The sequence below is a fragment of the Passer domesticus genome, chromosome 5 (genome assembly GCF_036417665.1).
Source record: "Passer domesticus isolate bPasDom1 chromosome 5, bPasDom1.hap1, whole genome shotgun sequence".
Taxonomy (NCBI): Eukaryota; Metazoa; Chordata; class Aves; order Passeriformes; family Passeridae; genus Passer; species Passer domesticus.
This window is the reverse complement of record NC_087478.1, coordinates 75364116-75388299: the sequence shown is the minus strand read 5'-3', so window position 1 is coordinate 75388299 and position 24184 is coordinate 75364116. Positions and strand designations below refer to the sequence as shown.

General features: G+C 40.3%; 1 protein-coding gene across 2 annotated transcripts in view; it reads left to right on the top strand.

Moving 5' to 3' along the window:
• LOC135301016 (Krueppel-like factor 16) overlaps nt 1-24184 on the top strand; it is a 263897-nt gene that overhangs the window by 182916 nt on the left and 56797 nt on the right. For both annotated transcript variants that reach the window (XR_010362771.1, XM_064421136.1), the window contains 3 exons: nt 1535-1640; nt 7919-8101; nt 16023-16135. The gene's annotated coding sequence lies outside the window, so the exon portion shown is untranslated. The remainder of the gene's footprint in view (nt 1-1534; nt 1641-7918; nt 8102-16022; nt 16136-24184) is intronic.

Here is a 24184-nt window from a genome sequence, read left to right as displayed (position 1 = left end):
ACAGTTTACTATAGGGAGATTATATACTTACAGCTACTGGCAGAATTTGCCTACCAGGAAAGGATGTTGTTTTGAGCTCCATGGGATGTTGCTGATGTGTAAATCATTTCATCTCACCCAAATAGTGACCACTCTGTCCTTTTTCACAATATACCTTGCCTTATTGTGTTAAATTTTGGGTGGATTTTGGGTGACTAGGTTCAGCAATCTTCAGAGGGACCCAAAATATTTAGAAATTGCTTTTAGGGAAGATTATATCTTCTAAAATCACATTGCCCCAAGTTTCAAAAATCTCAGGCTTGCCTCAATATTCATAAGAGACCCAAGCTCGGCGATATTTAATAAAAAATACCTTTGTGGAAAATACTTTACATGTACAATAAATGCATTTTAGAACCTGTTTGAAATGGATGTGTAGAGCCCTATGTTCAGAGAAAGGCAAAAGCTTAGCAAACAGAAGTGTTTGAAACTGGGAACAAGCGGGTGGGTCTTTTGCTACTGGATCCGGATTTTAATTAGACCTCTGAGCTGCTGTCTGACCTGTGATGAGGTGACACATCAATCTGCCATGCAGTGATCAGGACAGAATGGCAAGGAGAGGCAGAGACTGGGAGAACCAGGGCTTAGAGGAGACTTGGACTTGTGCCTGAAATGGCCCCTGCCAGTGTCAGGTTGGTGGGGCTGCCTGGAGTTTTGAAAGATGAGCAGAATCAAAGAAAATACCAAAGAAATGAAGTTACTCTGGGCATTCTGTAATGTTTCTCTTCTCACCCAGCTCTATGTGAAGTTGCAATATATGTGTACTTATATTGATTTATCTTCCTGTTAGGGTCAGTTGACCTACTCTTGCACAAAGGTAGAACACACATTTTCTTACCGGCCTCAAGAGAAAACAATTCTCTGGTGTTCATTCTGATGAATTTAGAAGAATTTCACAGGGCATTTTCCCATATTCTCTGCTTGTATGAAATGGTGCAGCATCACTTTACTCAGTGCAAGCTTATGCCAGTTTTTGTGGCAGGTGATACAGTCTTGATGACAAATCATTTGTCCCCAGTTCCTGAGTAACCAAGAGATGGAAAGTTTTCCTTAGGTTTGGATTGTAGCTTTGCTGTAATGTGCACACTGTGGGTGAGCTGGCCTAAGCCAGTGAGGTGTCTGTGTACGCAGATGTTGTACCTCAGCTAAAACAGATGAAGGGGAAGAAGGGGAGCAGGAGAGGGGTTGGGCAAAGCAGCCACTAAATCCAGCAAAGCTTCAGGCACTGCCAGTAGTCTTGAGGGTGGTTCAGTTCAGGAGATTCAAAACAATTGCTAAAGGAGCAGTGCAAATATTTTCCATCCTTTCCTATGAAATGACATGGTTTGTTTGCTGTTGCTTGTTTACCTGTTCTGCATGGTATGTTGCATTTATCAGTCAAATAGACTGTAGGGAGTAACAATACTTTAGTAATGATGTTTTGACTTTTGCTGTGTTTATTCTGTATTTTCTGACTAAATTGATACTCAGATGGCTTTTTCTTCTGCTCTTCCAGCATATCTGTCTCAGGCTGCCCCTAAAAAGAAAAAGAAGTAATCTGGCAAAATGAACTCAGAACACACGAAGAGGAACCACTGGAGACTAATCTGCAAGGTACTCAGGTATTTGCACTTTCATATCCTACAGCAGTAATTGGTCCACACACATGGTATGCTCTGCAGTTCTTGTGCTTGTTAACTCACACAGAGTGGGTGTCTTTATTATCTAAATAAACAAAAAGTCACGTGAAAGACGAAAGTTGTTTAGTCAGAATTCCCCCATTCAACTTAAAGATGGAGGCAGGTTTGTAACGGTAGAGTTGCAGCTCCAAGTTCAGCACTCATTGATGCTGCTGTCCATCACATCTGTTAGCCAGGTCAGGTTTTACCATCTGGTACTGCCCAGTGCACTGATGGCCATCTGAGAAGTGGTGGAGAAAGAGGATCCTTCTCTGACTTCCACTGGAGCAGAGTGAGCAGCCCCTCCTCTGCTGGTGGCCTAAGGCACTATGACACTCCCAGTGACCTCAGGAATTAGATCCTGGGCTAGGCCTACAGTGAGGAAGAAATTAATTTTGGATCCTGGAGATGCCAGAGGTCCTGTATCACTTGCCAGGCCTCAAGAATTTTTGTGAGCTTTAGGTTGTGTATATATGTCCTGTATACAGCTGAAAGAAAATAAGACTTACAGTTCTTCTCAGTGCAGAAATGAGACTTTCTAGTTGTAAAGCAAGAACAATCCAGAGCAATGTTGTCATTTTCTAGATAATAGGAAAACAGATTTTTGTTCTATGAATACATACAGGAGACAGTAGCACAGCTCTGTTGAGTCTATGTTCCATGTCTCTGAAGCAGGGAGAATGCTTGTGTGATTCTTTCTCCATGCTCTGTGTAAGCAGGTGATGACATACATGCTATGGGTGTGCAAAGTGACAGCTTAATGGCAGCAAGTAATTAAATATGTGTTTGTATGGTGGTGTAAGTGCAGAGGTTGGCTGTACACAGCTTTGTAGCTGATTAATTGGGGAAAGCAAATGAGCTGCTAATGGGAGTAAAGGTAAGAGTTGTGCTTGCTGAGCGCACCAATACCAAGGTGCATTCAGAGAAAACATTTTATTTGTCCAGTCATTGCAGTCTTGTGTTATCTCATTGCAATGATTAAGCTGTTATAATTAACAATTGTTCATAATGAAGTATTTTAAACAAACCCATAAAAGCAGAGGTATCTCCTAAGGGGTATATATTTAATGGTTATGTCACTGATATGTGAAAAATCACTTTTGTTGAATGTTATATGTGACTGTCTGAAAAGCAGATGCAAGTAAACAGCAAAGTTACTGTGGGTATTATTTTAATTCCTGAATTGCACACTCTATCAGCTTCCAGATATTTCTTCATATAGGTATTCTTTATGTGTCCATTCCCGTGGTTTTGGCAGTGTGTTCATAGACACTGTTGATGTACCCTTTCAGATCCTGCTACCAAACTGCTTCTGGGACTTCATGCAGTTTGCTTCATTTGAGAGAACCTCGGATAAATTATATGGAAAAGTGATAGTAAATCCCAGAGTACCAGGTTTTGCTGCACATAATGCAGATGCAATACATGGGACCAGTGAATGATGGTTTAGTATTTAGTATTATTAGTACTTTTACTTTCAGTATTTTGTCTTTTTTTAACCTTCTTTTTTTTTCAGCATTGGACCTCCAATGCAAGTAGTTGCTTGCCGTGGTGTCCCAAAAAAGTTAAGTCAATGGTGAAAATTCTTGGTTTTCTACCAAGTGTTTTTAGAGCCTTGAGCCAGCTCATGAGCCTTCAGAAACATCCTCAGTCTCACTTTAGAACTACAGTTTTCTCTGTAAGAATGGGAAACTCTTGTCAGAATCTCCTAATGTAGACTTAGGAAAGGTTTCTGTTCATCTTTGTAGAGTGAAACTGTTTTCTTGTAAGATTAATTGTATCTAAATAATTTAAACTTTTAAACCTTTTAAAAATAAGTACCCTTGAGATTAAAAAATGTTTTACTGCTCAGTTATGCAGTTCATTCCAAAGACTTATCACTTAAAGGCAGGAGAAACAAGTCTTACACCAATTTTATTGACAATAGATGGGGAGAATAGTACCTGAGAACATTCTATAAGGTGAAATTATGGACTTACTCTATACCCAAAGGTGGTGGTCAAATCAAACATCCAGTATTTTAGATGACAATTACTAACCTTCCTTAATGTTCTGAAAAGTTATCATTATGGGGAAAACAGACTTTGAATTTCAGACTGTGATCATTCCTCAAAATAAAAAAAAATTTAAAAGTCGGATTTTCCTCTAAAAATTTCAGACTGTATATGATTTGTGTAACTATGACTAACAAGCTGTTTTAGAAAGGAATTTTTTTCCTTCTTTGGGGAAAAAATGCACTTAATGCTTTTTGCAAACCCTTCATGTTTCTAACACTACCCTAATACACTATTTTCTAAACAAGTTACAGGTATAACAGAGCTGCTTACAAGTGTTGCTGTGTTGGAGAGATACAGCTTTTAATTTGGTTCTGTTTTCACAGAAGGAGTGCTTCCATTTCACAAATTTTGTGTAATTTTGGGACCTGAGAAACTTACAGTCAGTATTTTATCATAGTCGGTACTTCTAGAAGATGATGTTGCTTTAAAAGGAGCTTTTCCTAATTATAAAACTTTGCAAAACTTTCAAATTTTTAAAGTTCCCAAAATTGTGGTCTGTAAGTTTGGTTTTCTTGATAATGTTCAAAACATTAATTAGTTTAGGGGTTCCCCCCCCCCCTTTTTTTTTTCTGAAGGCAGGGCACTCATTGGACCTAAGTAGCATTTATTGAACAGTAATGTGGGGAGGGAAGAGAATTTCAGTTATGAATTAAGTCTGAGTTATAGTGAGTCATAACTGACAACAAAACACCCAAGAAGAGAAATGAGACAGGATGAGATTAAATAAGACAAGCCATGAAAGAAGGGACAGATTTATGACTTATTGGCCTACAGATGGGATGAGAAGATATGAGTGGAGAATGAGATCATCAGGCAGAAGTCTGCTAGGGGAAAAGGAGGGGGTTCACAGGACACATCCCATTAGCCTCCTGTGCATAGTGGGAGGATTGATTTAAGCCACAGGAAAATCAGTATTTAAAATGATACAAAGATGGGTTAGATCCCAAACCTCAGAGGGTCTAGATTTTTCTCTCCCTACACTTAGAAGAACAAAGACACAACAGTTAGGGTGACTCTGAGCCTGCAACAGTATGTGCAGAGCACATAATCCAAGGGTACTCTCACCTGGTTAAATCATATTGGCCTCCTTTCAAAGTTACCACTGCAGGGCTCTTTTCAGCAGTTCAAGAAAACTGCTGTATTGCTTAAAGACAGGAGGCAGAATTTTCACCTTCAATCAAAACAATTCAACAGTTTCCTTAATTAAGATTGGTGGAATTGATTGCCAAGTGTGTTTGGTTGAAATATCAGTTGGCCAAATGATAATCCATTTCAAGATTTAGTATCTTAAAGTTCTCACCTAAAAAATGAAAATATGACCTTGGCTGCCCACAAAGGCCTGTACAAATCTGTGAAGTTGCTGTGTTACTGTAGCCATGACCCCTGCCCCTTTTCTAATTTTGTTCTTGTATCCACTGCAGAGAGATGAGGAGAATCTGTTTGGAGAAATGCACTGAATTCTGCCTTTAGCTAAATCTGTAGAATCAGTTGGCAGCCTCTTGAAAAAAACTTTTCTGGTGGAATTTCTTCTTACATCTGATTCTGATAAGAGTGGGGAAGAGGCAAATGTGTGTTTGTCACAGATTCAATAATTTTTGCTCCATGATTCAGCTAAGAATATTCAGCACTCATCTGTGCATGTGGACAGGTTGAATTCAAAGTTATTAAACTTGGTAATGGATCAGTAGAACTTGAGGTGATCAGTAGAGCAGTTCTGATTTGGCTGGAAGTATGAAATTTCATTTGGAATATAATAGTGAACTGCATTAAAAATTCACAAAACCTCTGTTATTCTTTAACTGTGTCTGGAGCTATTTAGTTTAGGGTGGAACTGAAAAAATGGCTCGCTTTTTCCTTAGAAAGGTAAAGTTTAAAAATTGTGAAACTTTTTTGCTCAATTTGAGCCAGTGGACTGAAACAGGATTTGGTTAAGCCTCAGTGTGCAATACTGTGAATTTTGTTTAATTATTGCTGATCATTTGCTCCACAGCAGTGTGCATGGAGTCAGAATTCCCTTCAGGAAGGGCTGGAACATCTGAGCTTGGTGCTGGGACTCATCCTGCAGCAGGAGGACTGTCCAGCTGCTCAGACTGGCACCTGTCCTCAGCCCTGTCTGAACCCAAATGCCTAAGGAAATGTGTAAGGACAAGGAAATTGTAGATCATATTTCAGCTAAGTGATCTCTTGGTGCTCCCCCACCCCAGAGAAACATGCAGTCAGGCATAGTTTGTTTCTCATTAGCAACTGAAGTGATTTCTGTTCTGTAAACTTGCCCGACCTCCCTCTGAGCCTTGCAGCCTCCCTCGCAAGGGGTCCCACAGCAGAACACACCTGTTGTGAAGAGCCCCTTCCTTTTTGTTTGTTTTCAAACTGCCTCGTGCTAGTTGGAGATGAAAGGATGCCTTATAGAATCTGACAGTGAAACTAGAAGAGGATTTTAAGATTGTATTTTTGAAGTGTAATTTGTGTTTAGGCATTAGGTTAGTGTGGTGGTTATAGCACGGTTAAGTAATCCTTGTGAGGGAAATAAGTATAACCTAAAGGGTCTGTGCTTCAAAAGAAATTAAGTCTTAGCAGCCATATCAGTTTTAAGCAGGGGCATATTTGGTAATAGCAGGAAAACCTGTGGTGGGTTCCAGTTAATGAATCATTTGGGCATGCATTTAACTCCTCTGTGCATTTCACACTGGGTTGTGCTGGGGTACTGAGTCTGGGGGTACCTCTCTGTTTGTAAAGTTTAATCCTGTTACAACACTTATGATGGGGTTTTTTTGTTTGCTGGATAAACACCACATGCTTTTGACTTTGCTGTCCTGTGTTGGATAGTGTTCATTTTGTGTAGAGCTCTGATTCTAACTGGGAGTTTACTGAGATCAACGTGTTCTGGGATGTTTCTGCTTGCCAGTGGTAAGAGGGATGAATAGGACAGAGAAGTAGTGGGAAGAGAGAGGTAAAGTTGCATGAGGAGCCCTGAAATCTAAAGAAGATAGGAAGAACATGGATCATCAGTCTCTTACATACTGAGACACACGATCTCCTTGGGATGGGCTAATAAATACTTCAGTAACTTCAGCTGCCTGAGCCACTGTGTCTACAGATGTGGTTCCCCTTCATAGCACCTTCTATGAAATAAGAACACAGGAAGAGCTTCAAATGGAAAACAATGGAAAGAGAAAGTTATTAAAATTACAATTTTCTCACCGGGTTTTGTAGAGTAATAAGATTATTCCTGCAAAACCAAATGACCAGCCAAACAAATATACAAAGTCATAATAATGGAGAGACTGATTTTAACTAAGTCACAGTAGGGTCTTGCTGTCTGTAGGAATTTTTCCTTACTAGAGTTCATTTTGAGAAGGTTTTTTAATGCAAATGGACTTGGCAAATCTTAGTCTGCTAAAACTGAGCTGTCTTACAAGTCAAATCTTCTCTTTTGGCAAAATAAAATAAATATAATGCATGACGTGACATGACATTACATTACATAACATAACTGTGGTATTTCTAAATGAGTAGAGTTCCGGGTTAAAATTCAAGGCAAGCTGTGTATAATAAAATATTTGATCTATTTATATCCTAAATTCCTTAGGAAAAGATTAAGCTTGGGAGAAGACAAAATACCTTACATTTTATATGATATAATAGGGCACTGAAAGATTAGGGTCACAATGTCAAAAATTCTGAAGTCCTATTTAGACTGCAGGAGAGAAGACTGGACTTTGAAAAATGCTTAGCTGTATTGGCCCTGAGCTATTCCAAATATCCCATCATAAGAATTGGAGCAGAAACAGGTTGATGCTGTGCTCACTTGAAAACCTGTCACCAGTGGTGTCACTAGCAGTGGAAAACAGAGAAGCTGTGCTGAAAATCTGTTTCACTGCAGGAGATAAATGTGGATGTTGACATTTAACCCAGTGTCTAAGCAAAACATATTTCTGTGTTTTTGTAAGTATTCTTGATAGACAGAGTAAAGGGGAAGGAAGCAGAATGACTGAAAAAGTCTTCTGGAGAGGAGAGGAATGAGGGCAGCAGGATAGCAGGTGTCAGGAGAAAATGCCATGGACAGTACACTGATGGCAGTAAAAGATGCAACCCATCAAAAGCCATGTCAAAAGTAGCTTGAGGTGCTGGAAGCAGTAAAATTGGGAATTATTTTTCCCACAGGTGTTGCTGTTGAGCAGAAATTGGAAGGAAACTGTGAGGGGAGAAAATGGGAGAAAATTGAGAAAATGGTCTTGCCCATCATGCAGGAAACCATAAACCTCACCACTGTGGGACAGGAGTGACCAGCAGTGACCAGCTTCGTTGCCTTAGGAGCATCCCCATTAGCTGTATTTTTCAGATAAGGTAAGATACCAGTTGTTCTGGTTTGGGGCAAATTTGGGAGAAAACTTCCAAAGGGATTCTTCCAGAAAGCAGTTTCGAGCAGCCCTGCCCCTAGCTGGTTTGGGAAAATATTTCCTTGGAGAAAAAAAGTGGAAAAAACTGTTTATTTAACAGGCAAAGCATTCACCGGCACAAAAAAATGGACAATATTAAACAATAAAAGCTCTTGCTGCTCCAGAGAGATGCCAAACCCAGCCAGTCCCTGGGTGGGCTGTGGCTCAGCTCTCTCAGGCTCTGATCAGCCCCTCAGGGCTGGAAATGCCACGGCCCAGCCCGGCCCGGTGGCCACAGGTGGAGCTGCTGCTGCTCTGCTGCTGCTCAGGGCAGAGCAGCTTTGAACAGGTCCAAGGAAAAGAAAAACCTCAGTCCGGGGAACTTCTCTGCCTCAGCTGGCTAAAAACTAACCAAAAGCAAAGGAGAGCTCTGTCCCGCTGTCTGTCCGTGCTGCAGACAGCACAGTCCAGCAGCAGGATGTGGAGCAGTGAGTGCAGCTCCTGAAAACAAACTCTGCTTCTCCTCTCCCCCTTTGCTCTCAGAACCTGTCTGAAAGGTGCAAAACTTATTCCTGGGCTAAACAGATGAATGGGGATATAAGCATCATAAAGTCACCCCAGACATCAGTTAATATCTGAATTGAATTGGGAAAATACTGTTTTTTATCAAACTGAATTCAGCCTAAGCAAAAAGCCTGAATATAAACTTTTAAAATCAGCAACTTTATACATTTTCCAGAGGCAATATATGTCAAGTGTACACCCGTTTTTCGGACTGATACAGTAGAAGAGTGTCTTAATACAGAATACTGAACTAATTCTGTCTGTTCATTTTCTTTCTTGAAGCTGTTTGCTGCATTTCAGACAGGTTAGAATGGAGTGGTTTTCTGACTCTTGGGACTGACTTTCAGTTTTCCTATTACATCTTATTAGAGGCTCTGTCAGGTTTGAAAATCAGAAATGTTCAAATAAAAGCAGTGTCTGGAGAGAGAGGCACAATATGTTTTCTTTTTCCAGCCTAAGTGAGGTGTGGAAGGTAAAGCAGGGTTCACTCAGGACTGGGGGCTATTTAGTCCTTCCTTTACCTGAAAAGAGGAAAAAAATATTTATTTGTTAGAGAACAGCCTGTGTTTGTATGCACTCAAAATACTGACTGATTAGCTGATGGTACTGACAGACACTGCGTGCATTTAATATCCTTGGATGGGAATTTGCAGTAATTGTGTTTCCCTTTGTGGAGACAATTAAGGCACCCAACAGCTGTCTGGCAAACATTAGCACTCTACTACCTGGTCCCAAGGGAGCAGAGGCAAGGCACGAGTGATTTTGACCAAGTGATTGGCAGGATTGGGGTTAGAATCAAACCTTAACCAAGCCCTGCAGCCGAGGGTGAACACCTAGCATTGTACTTAAAACATCTACAGTTGCTACAAAAATCATGGAATTGTTTAGGTTGGAAAAGACCTCTAGGATTGTCTAGTCCAGCCATCAAATGCAGAGGAGAAAGTAGTTTTGTGTGTAGAGACAAAAGATACAGCTGTGCTAAATGCTATACTAATACATAGTAAGAGGACTCTTCATCACAACACTGCTCAGTCTATCTAAATGAGGAGGAATCTCCTGTAAATTTATTTTTAATAGGAAGTTAAGGTAAGCTCTGCCCCAGCTGAGCAATATTTAGACATATGTCTTTCCTTCTCAAATCAAAACTGTATATTAGTTATGGGGACACCTTTTAATTAATTTCTCAAAATGTGCATATTGCATTATTTCACAGAATTATTTAGCTTAGAAGCCCAAGCTTCCCTAAGCCTCGTGGTTTGTGCAGTATCCTCCTTATCTATAAATAAACAATATATGACCTTTGTACTCCAGAAGCCTAGTAAAGACCCTGGCAGGACATCACAGAACCTCTTAATATAACTTTCAGCTATTTGTGGGAGTCTGCCTCCGTGTCACTGAGAAACAGAGTTGGAGGTGACAGTTTAGATTTTGCCTCCTCCTTCCGGAAGCCATTTCAGTCATGCAGGCAGTTATGTCTCTTACTGTGCATTTATAGCTTAGGGAGTCATTTCCACTTGGAAATAGTCCTGGGCACAGCGAAGATGGACATAGAGAGCAGGCAAAGGTACAGCTCTGTTACTGCTTTAAGGTACTGAGATTAAATCTGTGTTTACCAGGTTTCTGTTTCAGTGAAAATTGCAATAATAAATGCGATTATGTACAGTTCAGTAAAGATGCAATTTAGAATGTTAAAATATTTATGTTAGCTCTCAAATGCCACCCTAAGTAGGTGTTATATTAAAATTGCATATTAAAACAAAATCAGATTTCCCTTCCCTACTTAATGTCAGTTACTTTATTTCAATTACTGAAAATATTTTGCAGTTGTTTTTACTTTCCTGTTTTTCTCTGCTTACATAAATCAACTTACAAGTTTAATGAATTTATGCTTAGATCCTTCAGTATTTAAACTTCTATCTGCTTTGATAATTAAAATCAAGAGCAAAATAAAATTTAAAAGTGTTAGAATGCAGGCATAGTGTTTCCACGTGGCCAGAACATTTTCAGATGTTCATAAATGTTGCGCTGTTCTGGTGCGTAATACTAATATTTGGAGCAAATATGTGTTCAACTACAGGAAGGCTTTCTTGGGTTTTTTTTTGGGTGTCAGACCTCCAGTAAGCTGTTTAACATGAGGGCTTCTCCAGTGACATTTGCTGAAACAGTATTTGTTGGAGTGCATGTGGCAAAGCAGCCACTTGATTCCAGGTGTCTGAGAAATGCAACAATATTTCAGGTGAAAGCAGTGTATTCCACTTTTAAAGGTGCTGATCATTTTGTAAAATTAAATTCTATGTATTTTGGACAGAAGTTGTGATTTTTCAGGTTACACCTGCATTAGTAGTATGTATTAGTTTGTATATTGTTTAGTTTACATATTCCACCTACATCCTTGTAGCCAGATGCAGAGCTGTTTGTGTCTAGTGTCTACTCTGAGGATATTTTTATCAACAATTACACAAAGGAAACTGAAATTAAAGACTTCCCCATAGACCTTGTGGATCACCCACTGTTTTGTTGTTGAAATAATGAATGCTCATTGCAAAACTACAAATGGAAAATGAGCTGCCATTAAAAGGGAAATGCAGATGTGTTTTATGGATCCTTTGTTTTTCTTGCTTCCTTGTGATTGCACAAACACTGTATTTTAGGGAGAGTGAGTGAAAATCCTAAGGGCAACTGTCAGAACCAGGACAGAGATTTGGTTTTGTCACTGGTCTCCATGCAAATGGACTTTTCTTTACATCCTTCCCTGCTGCTGGACCTAATAATGGATTTTGGAGTACCAGAGCTTGTGGTTCAGTTGTGTGGGTATATATTGTGAGAATTAGTACCAGTGGAACTCAGGGTTGATAAATGCTACTATTATTTTACAATTAGGTATTAAATGTTACCTGTATTACCCTCTCAGGACAACACACTGCACTTCAGGGAAGAAACACATAACATGACTTGTAGAAAATGAGAAGATGTTTAAACAGAATGTCTCTAGGATAGTCAAGGGAGAGATTAAACTGGAATTCAGATGAAGTCTTTTGTAGGTACATACACTAGTGAGGAATTACCAAAATGAGAGAGCCAAAGGGGGGTGCTTAGTCTACCCTTCCTTCCCTCAGTAAAATCTGGGAAGTAAAATTTCAAATGTCATGTGAATATTGAGCCCTATTTTAGTTTGCTTTTAGTTTATTGAAAAATAATAAATTATTTAAAAACTTTAATTATTCCAAGGCTTTTTCTTTTGTTCTGCTGGTGTTGGTCAAAGGTTCTTTCAGCAATGTCAAACTGGTTAACTTGCAATAGGAAAAAGTGCTGTGAAGTAGTGGTAAATAAACAAAACCAGGAAGGTTTTTTTATGTGTTTGTTCCCCACTAACTTTTTACTGTGCTGACACTCTCAGTGATTATTTGTAATTGTATGAAAACTGTGTCTGCCTGCATGAATATGAGAAGACATGCTTGGTTTAGCTCTGCATATGAAGAAAAGGAACTGCATAAAATGTTTTTCATTCCTCCTGTTAATTCTTGATTGAAATCCATTGAGCATTATTATTCTTTTGCTGGTAATGCACAGACTAAAGAGCAGACTGTCACAAAGACAATTCCTTAATTCATATTTCAGAGGATAAAAGTGAAGAACAGGTTATTTATTTTATGGATATGTGTGTGCATAGTTAAATGTATATCAGTCATAATGGGCCAGGGAAAGCAGAAAGGAATCCTTAGTGCTCAGATGGAATGGGAAGGAGAGAACTAGAATGGAGCTGGCTTTGAGATTTGAGGCAAAGGAAGGCATTTCATGTGCAAAGGATCAGGCTCCTATTGGATTCCCAGTACTGGGGGCATAAAACTTTAATTTCCTTATAGAAGCAGAGCAGTTTGAAGTGATAGGTTTGACAGTGGAAGCTGAATATTGGTTTTCTTTTTAATTTATTATTTATAAATTAAGAACTTGTTATAATTTATTATATTTTATTTTACCTTATCTTTAAAACTACTAGTTGTTATTTAAAATAATAGAGTAAGGTTTAGAATACAGATTTACACAAATACGTATATATCTATTGTAGAAGAAAAATCTACGAAGCAAAAAAATAGTTTTAGATCAGCCCAATTTGACATTGTAAGTGTGTAAGAAGACTTGGGAGCCTAATTTGTACTGATGACAATAAAAATAATTTTGGTTTGGGAAATGTTATGACCCCCCCCGAAGGCTGAGTAACTGGGGTTCTTGTTAATAATCCCTTGGGGTGGATTAGAGTGAAACGTGGTTTTACAGAGATAGACAGCAGGTTTATTTTAGGACCATTTGGTTGCAATGGCAAGGAGGTATGTAGCTGTTTTGGTTAGTATCCACAGAAAAACAGCAATATAGAAGTATAAAGATATCACTTAAGAAAACATACAAGGAAAAGAAAGAAAGAAGAAAGGATAAGAGTAGGTAGAGAGGAAAGATATCACCACCCATGGATCCAGCAACAAGAGTTGATGGTTGCAATTTCAGTGTCTGTTGGTTGAAGTGATGGTGTCAGTCTTGGTCCATGAAGCACAAAGTGCAGTGGGTTCAGTGTTGAGTGGGCATGCCCGGGTGCCTCCCCTGGGGGCATGGGAGGTGTCACAGTGTCTGATACAGCACTGTGGGTCACAAACAGGTCTCTGTGGAAAGCCCTGAAATAAGTCTGGGGGCATTTAAGGGATCTTTGATGGTTTCTGACACCCTCTAAGACCTCACCTCTCACTCAGGTCAGTGCAGTTGAGCTGGCTTACAGCCCCATGAGAAGGGATGAAAACTCTGAGCCTCTGTGTGATTGTCTTCCTCAGGGTCAGGTGGAGTTTTACACCTGGCTGGTGTAAGGGAGGACATTGCCATGATCAAAAGCACTATTCCACCTCACAGGATCTGCTTCTTATCAACCTCTGCCCTCATCTGGCTCAAAATCAGCTTGTTGCTAAACAAAGGTGGTGGGTGCTCACCTCCTCTGCCCCTGGGAAGGGTTTCTGCACACCAGAGGTTTCCCCAGCACACACCCCAAAGCTCTCCTCTCCTCTGGCTGGGGGGCTCAGCACAGCACCTTGCTGCTTTGGCAAGTGGCCCATCATTTGAGTTATTAACCCTTAATATTTCACTCTCTCACATGAAAGAATGTCTCTGAAGCAGTTCCTAGGAAATGTCATTAGCAAGATTAAATGCTACTCCTCCCTTAAAGATGAAATCACAGTAAAGCACCCTGTGGGGAGTTTTGCTCTTCACAACCAGACTGTGAGTGTTGTCACAACTGTCACAGCCCAGGCAAGGGTTCTCCTCATCTCCCTGCTTAGGCACCCACATTGTGAGTATGATTCTTCCATGCATCTGTGTGTTCTCTGTACAGTGCTTTGAGGAGTAACAAGGGTTGTGTCTGATCAGTGTCTGCAGTCACAGGTGCTCACTGAAAACTGCATCATGAATTACACCTGAGAACCTTTCCTCCTGGTTTGTTCCCTTTGACTTGGAGGATAGAATCAGGTGAATTCTGAATTATTTTAATATATTTTAAGCATGTCAGAACATTTTTTTTTCTGGTGTTCTGGTGAGTACTTGCCCTAGCTTGCCCTAAGACTCTTCTATTAATACCACTTTATGTCATTAGAAATTCAGGAATCTAAGAAAAGTTATATTTTGTTGCCATAGTGTTACAGAATCATAGAATCCTTTAGGTTGGAAAGGCCTCTCATATTAAATGCAACCATTAACTGAACAGTGCCAAGGCAACCACTAAAACATGTCCCCATCTGCACACCTTTTAAATCCCTCCAGGAATGGTGACTCTACTACTACCCCAAGCAGCATGTTCCAATGCTTGACATGAAGAAATTTTTCCTGTTATCCGTCCTAAACCTCCCCTGGTACAACTTGATGCTGTTTCTTCTTGTCCTGTTGCATGTTACTTGAGAGAAGAGACTGACCCCTAGCTTGCTACCAGCAAGCCCCGTAAAAACTCCTTTAATCCTTCAAGAATAATGAGCTTCACCTTGGGCAAGGTGAAAGAACGTGTGAATAATGCAGCAGCTGCTGCAGGCTGACAATAAGTTTAAAAAGCTGGTTCTTGCTTACCAAAATGGAGGCCCATCTCTTCTTGGAATCAGTACATTGTGAAGTTTTAGAAGCAGTAAAGCACAATTCAGATTCCATTATGGGTGTGCTTTCCTTCTGAATTAAAAGATATTTACATACTTGTGTTGCAAGACCTGATGACAGAAAAGACCATTATTATAATGTGTCCTGCTTAATAAGAGTGGTCATGGTTTCTTGAAGGTAAAACTACCTTCTCACAAACCTTCTTGCAGAGGAAGATGGTGTGTTTTTACTTTTGTTACCAGGATGCTTGCAGTAATTCCAGATATAGCAAACATTATTGCATCCAAAATAGTATTTTATAGCTAAATGATGTAATCTTGAAGGCTCTGAAAAACTCTGGTACAACCTTTGAACAGTCCTGAGGGGCAGTTTGGGATTGTTCCCAGATAACAAAGCATAGTGTAACAGGTAGATGATTTTCTCCCACCAGTTAGTCTCTTGCATTCAATGCAAAAGGCTTTTTTTGCATCACATAATTTGTTGGACCTTGCAGCAGCTGAGGATACAGTCAGTGCTGAAAGCCCTGAGGTGTGAATTACAAAACTGTTGCAGAGCCCACCAGAATATTGTTCTCTATCTCTGACACTGCCATGCAGTGACTGAGATCCATTATTCCAATACTAGCTCATATGGGACTCTGTTTGGATTCCAGAAAAAATAATGATCATATTATTAATGTGTAAAATCAAGGCCATGAAGCTAAATGAGATGGGTACTTTGGGTTGCTACACTGCATTCTGACAAGCTTCAGCTGAAGATATTTGCTTTTAATAACATATTGCAGTCAGTATGAAGGTGCATGCTGTTCATAAATACAAGTGTGGCATTCTTTCATAAGTCTTTTAAATGGTCACAGTGAAAATCTTGAGAATCATAAATAGAAAATTTTCGAGTTTTTTTAGGCAGTGATCATATTTTGAACAGCACATGCTACTAAAAACAGGCTCCAGATTTAGTCTTGGACATCAGCTAAACAGTAAGTGCTACCAGTTAGAAGATTTCATAGATGAGACCTTATTTTAAAATTGCCCTCACTTAGGTCCCTCGTGTGTGGAATCATTTGGTACTGGCTTCTGATGAGCGGGATGTTGTCTTTAACAGCTCACTGGGATTTTCAAATACATCAGTTTTGAAGTTTGACAAGTGCTTGTGTTCCTTGAGGCATGGAGAATAAAAGTAATTCTGAACAAAATTCTGTTCTTTTTTTTCAGTTTCACTGATAATATGCAAATCAGAATCTGTTAACCATTGGCTGTTCCAGATGTGATGTCAAAGCCAGCAAGGGAGACTTGATGTAGCAAGACTCAAAACCAGAAGTATTTTGGTAAGTCTCGTAGCATGCATCAAGTAGTTGAGAAAGTGATCATTCCTGATAACAGATTTTTTTTCTGCTCTTTATACCTAAAATGTACTTTCAAGAAACATTGCTAAAAAGCGCAGTAGACTGTTCACATTTTGGAAAACAGTTTTTCCCTTCAGACACCTAGAAGATCAAACCTCCATACAAGGAAGGCTTAGAACATCCTGCCACAGCCTAAACTTGTGGAAAACGCAACAATGCTTCAGTGTGGCATACTGATTTTGGTCAAATATAATACAGTGCTCTTCCTATTTGTGCATCTTCCACCTTCTTTTAGAGTTATTAATTCACCTGTTTCAGTTAGAACATCTTTCTTGGTAAGCCTGCATTACCTCAGCATGTCAAGAGGAATATTCTCAAGTTCAAACAATATTGAAGAATATCATCTGCTAGAGGAGTTTTGCATTGCTTTCCAATATACATATTGATTGCAGCAGAATTTAAATAAAACAAATCCCAAAACAAAATAACTCTTGTGTATTCACTATGTTAATATGATTTACAGGGTTTTATTCTCTTTCTTGAACCCTTGAAAGCTTGGTTTTTAAGGTGGCAACTATATGGCTGTAATACTCTAAGTTCTTAAATGTACTGGTGCTATCATTCTGCATGCATGGTTCTTTTATACCTAGAGGACACTTTAGTGCTGCTAATACAGCTAACAGTACTGCTTGACTTTATTAAAGCCTACTCACTTGTTTACTTGGGGTTGAGAAGTCTCACATTTTCCCTTCCCACCAGTAGCAGTCAGCTCTGAGGTGTATTTTTGCTTTCTTACATTAACACACGCGTGTTACAGAGTATCTGTGCAGGTGATTAAAAAAACCTACTCAGGTGAGGCTCCATATGAATGTGTAGATGCATCTAAAGACAATTTCTGAAGAGAAAATGATCTTACATTGTCATTGTCTCCTGTCCCATTTTTATTAATGTCTCAGATTTGAGAAACAACTGAAACAGAAGCTGTATCCTAACTGTGATACCTGGGTGTGAGACAGAGTATGCCCTTTTTGAAGGAGTAACTCATATAAATTCTTATTTCTCCACTCAAAGAACTCTTGTATACACCTCCCATCCCCATTTTTCTCCCCAGAGTTTATCATCTTCTAATCAAGAACTGCTGTTCTGTATCCCAGTCTGGCCCAAGTAATAAGTAAATACTAATGATATTCCCTTCATCATTGTATCTTGCTGCTGACATCTACATAAGGAACAGGTGATGTCCAGTGTTACACCACTGTCAAGGCATGGAAGAGTCTTCCTTCACTTTCTGGCCTTCCTGGTATTGTTCCAGTTTTAGTTGACATTATATGTCCTCTGGACTTATTTGCACAAGCTGTTCCCTGCCTGTACATGTTTGATCTGTTTAATTACAGCCATGGAAGAAATCTTCTGCATCTCAAAAAAATACTTCTTGGCACTAAACTGGAGGAACAGGCATCCACCATAATCTGGGATATGACAGAAACAGCAGAGGCCAGCTGAAGGAGGGATTCCCAATCTTGATGTATTTCTCATGGTACTTGTATGAGAAAAAAGCATCTGCACAATGGCTCCAAATGCATTTGTCTTCTGCAAGTGCAGAGCCTGGGACAGAATTGGAAATGGCTGTAACCCCTGCCTCAAAGAGGTACAATGCAGATCCTTTTTTATAGGAATGCTATCCCAGCAAAGTTAATTGGGCAACTCCTGGTGTAAGGTATTAGTATTTTATTATAATGCTTTTCTTCTGATAATCACACATGAGCATTTACATTAGAAGTGCATCAAAAAGGTCATAATTACTTAAATAAATAACATTGGTATTTTGCAAATGAGCAATTAAGTTATGAAAGAAGTCTCTTTTCATATTGCTGCTGGCTTTGATCCTTCTCTGCATTATTTAAGCCCTAAGGCTCCAGAGTTAATTCCTGGTGTCAGATAGAGAGTGTAGCTCTGCTGTGCTAAAGTGTTGTGTGACCTCCTGGACCAGGGGCAGGGCAGGCTGCAGGCTGATAACAGCAGGCCCTGCTCTTCCCTGGGCTGGAATTCCTTGCTTCTCTTTGCAGCCTCTCTGTCTGCTTGCTCCCATCCTTTCCTGCACAATCCTTTGGCATTGGTTTCCTCTGGTTCCTGCCACAAAGGTCTGTGGTCACAGCAAAATATGTGCCCTCTGCCATGCCTGTTTTCTGTCTCGATTGGCTTTTCCAAGGCTCTCCATACATTTGCTGCCTCCCTTCCACCTCCTCATCTGTATCTCCAGGTCTGAAAACTGACTGCAGAAAACACTTGCCTGGCTTTAGGTGTGCCATGATGTATCACCACTGACAGGGAAGTGGTCAGCATGTGCTCTGAGACTCTAAAAGCCAAGTGGAAATCTGCAGGTGGGAATGTCCCTTTGTATTACAGTTTATCAGGAAGGGATTCCAGGAGTTAAAAAAGAATTCCCGTGAATTTGAATTATGTTCATTAAAAAAAAACTCATGAGTTAGTGTTTACTGTAAAGTTCTTTTTTGACTACAGACTGCACAAGGAAGGAAAACAAAATATTTGAGTTCTCTCTGTAAGGCAGCTACTTTCTCTGTGCCTTTTTCTTTCCTCTGTTTAATTCCCAATACCTCAGAGGCACAGTTTCCTCCTTTAGCAGGGACTGTGACCTTAAAAATAGCTTGCTCCAAAGTAAACACAGAAAAAACCTTCTTCAATTGTTCAAATATGTGGTAAGTAACCAAAACCATTTCCATGCTAAAGCTGAAATTCAGAGTCTTTTAGAGCTGCACCAGGAATTTTGTTTCCCTGAGCCTTTGTGTTCAGGCTGCAGGCTGGCCTCTGCCTCCAAAGACATTGGTAAATCTTGCAGTAAATCTTGGCATTTGCAAGTAATTTGTCCCTACCTTTACCACTCTTGCAAAATGTTTAGAGGGGACACTTTCTGTTTGGGTGAGGGCCAAGTGTGGCACCCAGCACCTATGGAAGTGGCTGCCTCCGTGGCATTCTGATGGGCAGGACATCACAGCTGCCTGGGCCAGCTGGAAGAGCTGGTGATTTATGGAACAGAGAGCTTGTTTTGTCACTTTTGCTTCTAGCTGTAGGCCTCCATCTCTGGTCCTGCTGCAGGAGGAGGGAGGCAGGACCCCTCTGCACTGGGGCTGTAGCACAGCCACATCCACAGGGCTCTCCTGCCACCCCTGCCTCTGCTGCCCTCACATCTGCCCACAGCTGGACCAGAGCTTGCAGTTCCTCCAGAAGCCTTTTCTAGGAACAGGACTTGCCATCAGGCAGATTTCGTGGGGCAGTGAACCAAGTCCTCCCCTGTTCAGTAACAAGGCTGGTGACCATGTGTTAAAGCAGCTGTGAGCAGCTGTGCTCTACATTTCACCGAGGAGCCCTTGGTGTTGTGTAACCAGTAAGGACAGAAGGACAGGAGAAAGGACTTTCACATCTGCAAATTAAATTCCTTGTGATGAGCAATTATTGCAAAGGAGTATTTTCAGAGTCTGGCCGATGCCCTTGCATGGAAAAGTTGGTCAGGTCTTACAAACACCTCTCCCTGGGCGGAATTGTCTCCTTACCTTGCTTAGGAGGGTTTAAAACTGGTACAGATGCAAGAGTAACAGTTCATTGGGTCTCTCACAAACAGTCTACTTGTGCAGACTGTCTCAAAACACAGATATTCCCTTTATTTTCATCTTGCAGAGGGGATCTTTCTATCTAAATATACCAGCTATATCTGTCTGGTGTAGCAAATATGTAGTCACATGAATATTTTCCTCTGAATAAAAGCCTTTATTTATTTAGAAAAAATATGTATTACAGTGTTTTGAAGCCTCAGAAGAGGACTAAGAAACTTTTGATTATCATTGACAGCTTGGTTCCTTTGGTGTAGGGAAAGAGGAACAGTTGAAAAAGGAGCAGGGGGAAACGTCAAAAGAACGTTTTTTGTACTTTTGCATCTCAGATGCAGCAGGGTTTGGGAAGGTTTTCTTAATCCGTTGTGTTAGCCTGATCCACAGGGAACTCATTTTGAAATTAAATACACCAAAGCATTTATGATTTACAAGGGGGGGTGGGGGGGAAGCCTTAAAAAATATCTTGTGTTTGATCTATTTGTCACTATGAAAATATTGACAGAAAGTAAAAGAATGGCGTTCATTTAGATTATTATTCTTGGCTTATTTTAATGCTTTCTTATTAAGGGCAGACTCCCATTAAGAGATTAACTCTTTCACAGTTGCAAAGGAATAAAAAGTTTGACGATTACATCAAACTGTGATCTATTCTAAAGTAATTCCTACTCAAAAATACATAGTGTGACTGAGAGGGATGCTTTCAAAAGTAAAAAACATATATGGAATAAGCTGTGCAGAATTTATTCTGCAACATATCTTCAAAAAGCAGCTTCTGTGTAGAATCAGAAATACAGTGTTAATGACACAGTTCTTAAAGGATTTCAGGAAATAAATACTTTATGGGGGGAAAAAAAAGAGAGCATGAAGTGTAAACTACAGAGCCAGCACAAGGGTTCCTGGGACCTTAGCTCCATCCTCTCACAGAAAGCTCTGTCTGTGGAGCGTGCTTTCCCTGGCAGCCAGAGAGCCCTCTGGGAGCCTGTTCTGAAGGACAAGTGCTCCCAAAATGGGCAAAGCAATAAAGAAACTGGAGTTGGTGCAGCACAGCAGCTGCTGATCCAGCCAGGCTGTGCCACTATCAATCACCCTAGGAGCCCAGGGCTGGGTTTGGGGGCAGTCACTGTCACACAAGTAGGAATAGGTCAAGGTCCGTGCCAGAACTGCACCTTAGAGCGTTCCCAGAGTGGGGCCCAGGGCACTGCCTGGAGGTGGCAGCACAAGAGATCAGGTCTAGGGCCCAGCCTCCTGCCCTGCCAGCCGTGCTACCTGTGCTCATTAGTTCTAAGGACTCTTAGGTAGCTAGAAACTCATTAATGCTGGCAGGAGAATGATTACCTCGCTCTGGGTTAGTAATGCAATGCGTCATGTTGCAGAACAGCCAGACCTGAAGCTTAAGCTCTCTGTTATCACTTCAGAGAGACAGATGTTCCTACTGCCAGCCCAGAATTCCTAAAAGAAAATGCTAATTTAAACTACTTACTCCGTTAAATTCCCGTTGAATTAGCATTAGTAATGAAAGTAGCTGCATTGTTATCACTGTCGTATCTGAGGAGGCTGTTGGCCAGAATGTCATATGAACAGGAATGTCTGCTGGGATATTTAATTTCATCTCCCATGACAATGTGCAATTGTTCTCTTTTGTACATCTTCTGTTAACTCTTAGTTGCCTGGGTGATGTTTTGGTATAGGCAGAAGTCCCTCCAGGCCAGCACAAAGTACACAGCAGTGAAGTCCCTGTCTGAAGAATGGCAGTGTGCAGGGACAGCAGAGTTAGCATTCCACTGCACTGAAACAAGATGTTCACAATTTCCTTCCCAGAATTTCCCACCAGGCTCTGGTTATATCTGCATCTCCATGTCTCTGTAACCAAGAGAGAGCTGTAGGATTGTTACTCACCTGATCCTGCAGAGACATCCCTCCTTGGAGGCTGTTTGCTCGATGTGCAGAGGGTCCTTTGTGAGCCTCTCTCACAGCACATTTCACCTGATCCCAGGTGTCTCAGTGGGTGCAGAGCTCTCAGCACTTAATGCTGTATCCTTGCAACACTTACATTATGCATCATTATGCTTTTATTGGAGCCCAATCAGGAGACACAGGTTTGGATTGGTTTGCCATGGGGATCCAGAATGAAGTTAGAGGTGTAGGAGGTATTGGTAATAAACCTTGTAAAAGGCAGCAAGCTTGTGCTTGGAGTTGTGAACCAGAAATACCACCTTCCTCACTAAATTCCTTTAGTGTGCAAGATTCTCTTTTTTTGCCTTTGGCTTCTTTTGTGTTGTAGTATTTTGTGTCTTTGGAGTTGTGGGGTGGATTTCTTTGTCTCGGGAACCAGCAGTATTTAAAATATAGGGGGGTATTGCTTTATTAAAGCAATTCTTTCAGCTGCCACAGCAATTGGTCTTGAAGAAAGAAGGAATGTATGTAAAGAGATACATTAGGTCATAATGGGGAATACAGTTTTTCTTAAACTAACAAGGAAGCATTCTGAGGTTTGCTGCTGTAGTTCATTTTATCCGGGCGATTTTTTACTTCAGTATTCTCCAGGTTTGCAATCAAAAACTGCAGCCCTTGTATGTTCACAGCTGTATCAATCCCAGTTTCTCTTGTCTGTGTAACTATTAAGTTCCTCCATCAGGATATCTATTAGTCAAAACCAGACAGAGAACTATATAATAAAAAATGCAGATGTGATACTTTGTGATTGTTCCCAAAATATTTTTCTACTCCTGCTTTCCCAAACTTCCCTCAGTCAGATGGGCAGAAATGGCAGCATAGTGGGAATGGTCCTGTGCCCACAAGGTGATCTGCCTGACAGTTTTGTACAAATGGCTACTTTTCTTACAGCTTTGTTCAGTTAAAGGGTAATTGGAGACCTGGGGAGGCAGGGGGTATTACTCTAGAGTCAGCATATGTGATTTCCAGCATTTCCAAGTGGCTAAGGAGTAATTCACCAAAGAAGCAGAACCCCAGAGAAGAAAAGTGTGCTGACAAAATTTAGGGGTTTTTTTCTCTCTTTCTCTAGGGATTTAATAAAAACCAAAATTCTGTACTGCTCAAAAATTTTCTACACTTAAGAAAAAAAGCATGTCAAAGAAAAGTGCTCCAAGTAACATGCTTAGACTTTTTATTCCCATTCCCTGATTTTCAGTATGATTTCTAAACCTTTTTCCCAATACTTGTGTGTTAGTTTTTAATCCTTATTCTCATCTCAATGTAATCATCTCACTTCACCTTGCTCTTTTTCTGCTTACAGTCCTTTACTTTTATTTTGCTTCCTTCAAGCCCACCTCTCTTAGGTAAGTCAAAAACATAACCAATGTGCCTCTGCCACCCCTCCCTACTGTCTTTATTTTAATTGAAGTGCAGCTGGAGGGTGTGTAGATTTCTGCTTTTCCCATGTCAGCAGGTGAAACTTCGTATATTCTTCCCAGGAGTACATGCAAACATTTTTTTTCCTAATCTTTGTCTTGCTGTGTTTAAGTTTACAGCTGCTGGATTCCACTTTGAATTTCAAGTTCAAAGTCATCCAGACAGTCTTCGTGAAATATCACAGAACCCACTGAACTTCACCTGGGTTTGCAGGGAAGTTTTGTCAAGCCACAAGTTTCCCACACTTTCACTGTAAAGCCTTGTGTTAATTCAGAGCTCTTTTCTCCCTGCTCAGATTAGAGATATCTTAACTCTGAAGGATAACAACCTATAGGGAACTTCTTCCTAAAGTTTGACCTGCTTTCAAGTTTGTAACAACTGAGAATTGTTTCCACAATTTTGGGAGTTTGTAACAAAAGCAGAGGACAGCTGTAATCCAGGTTGATTTTAAATCCATGGCTTTAGAGATGGGTTGCTGGAAAACATATGTCAACTGTAGGCTAAATTCTTCCTTTTTCTGAGAACATTTTACCCTGCTGTCCCTGGGGGCTCAGAGTATTTTTCTTTTAACATGGTCAGGTTTTTGCCATTTCTTCCAAGACATAAAGTTTCAAAATACTCTTCTTTTGACTGTTTTTCCAGGTAGGTGGTTCACTCTGCCACCTGCACTCTGGGAGGGGTCACCTATCCTTGGCTTTTGAGGGCCAGCCCTGCCCCTTCAGTCACCTCTTCTGGTCCTTTGAATATCAAGTACCAGCATCACACTGGAGAAGTGGAATAAAGGGAACAGAAATGCTTTGGCCTAAAGTCTTCTAGCCTCAGTGTACCTGTGTGATCCTGTGTATTCAGCGTGCCTTTGTGTAGGAATGTATCTCTTATCTTTTTTGTATCTCTTATCTTTTTTGTTGGTTTCATTATTACAAGTCCCTCAAAGTCAGAGCTGCATAAAAATTAATAATGATGATTTTTTTTTGCATATTTTACATAATATATATTTTATATAATTCCAGAGTGTTGGGAGTTTTTGTTTATTCTG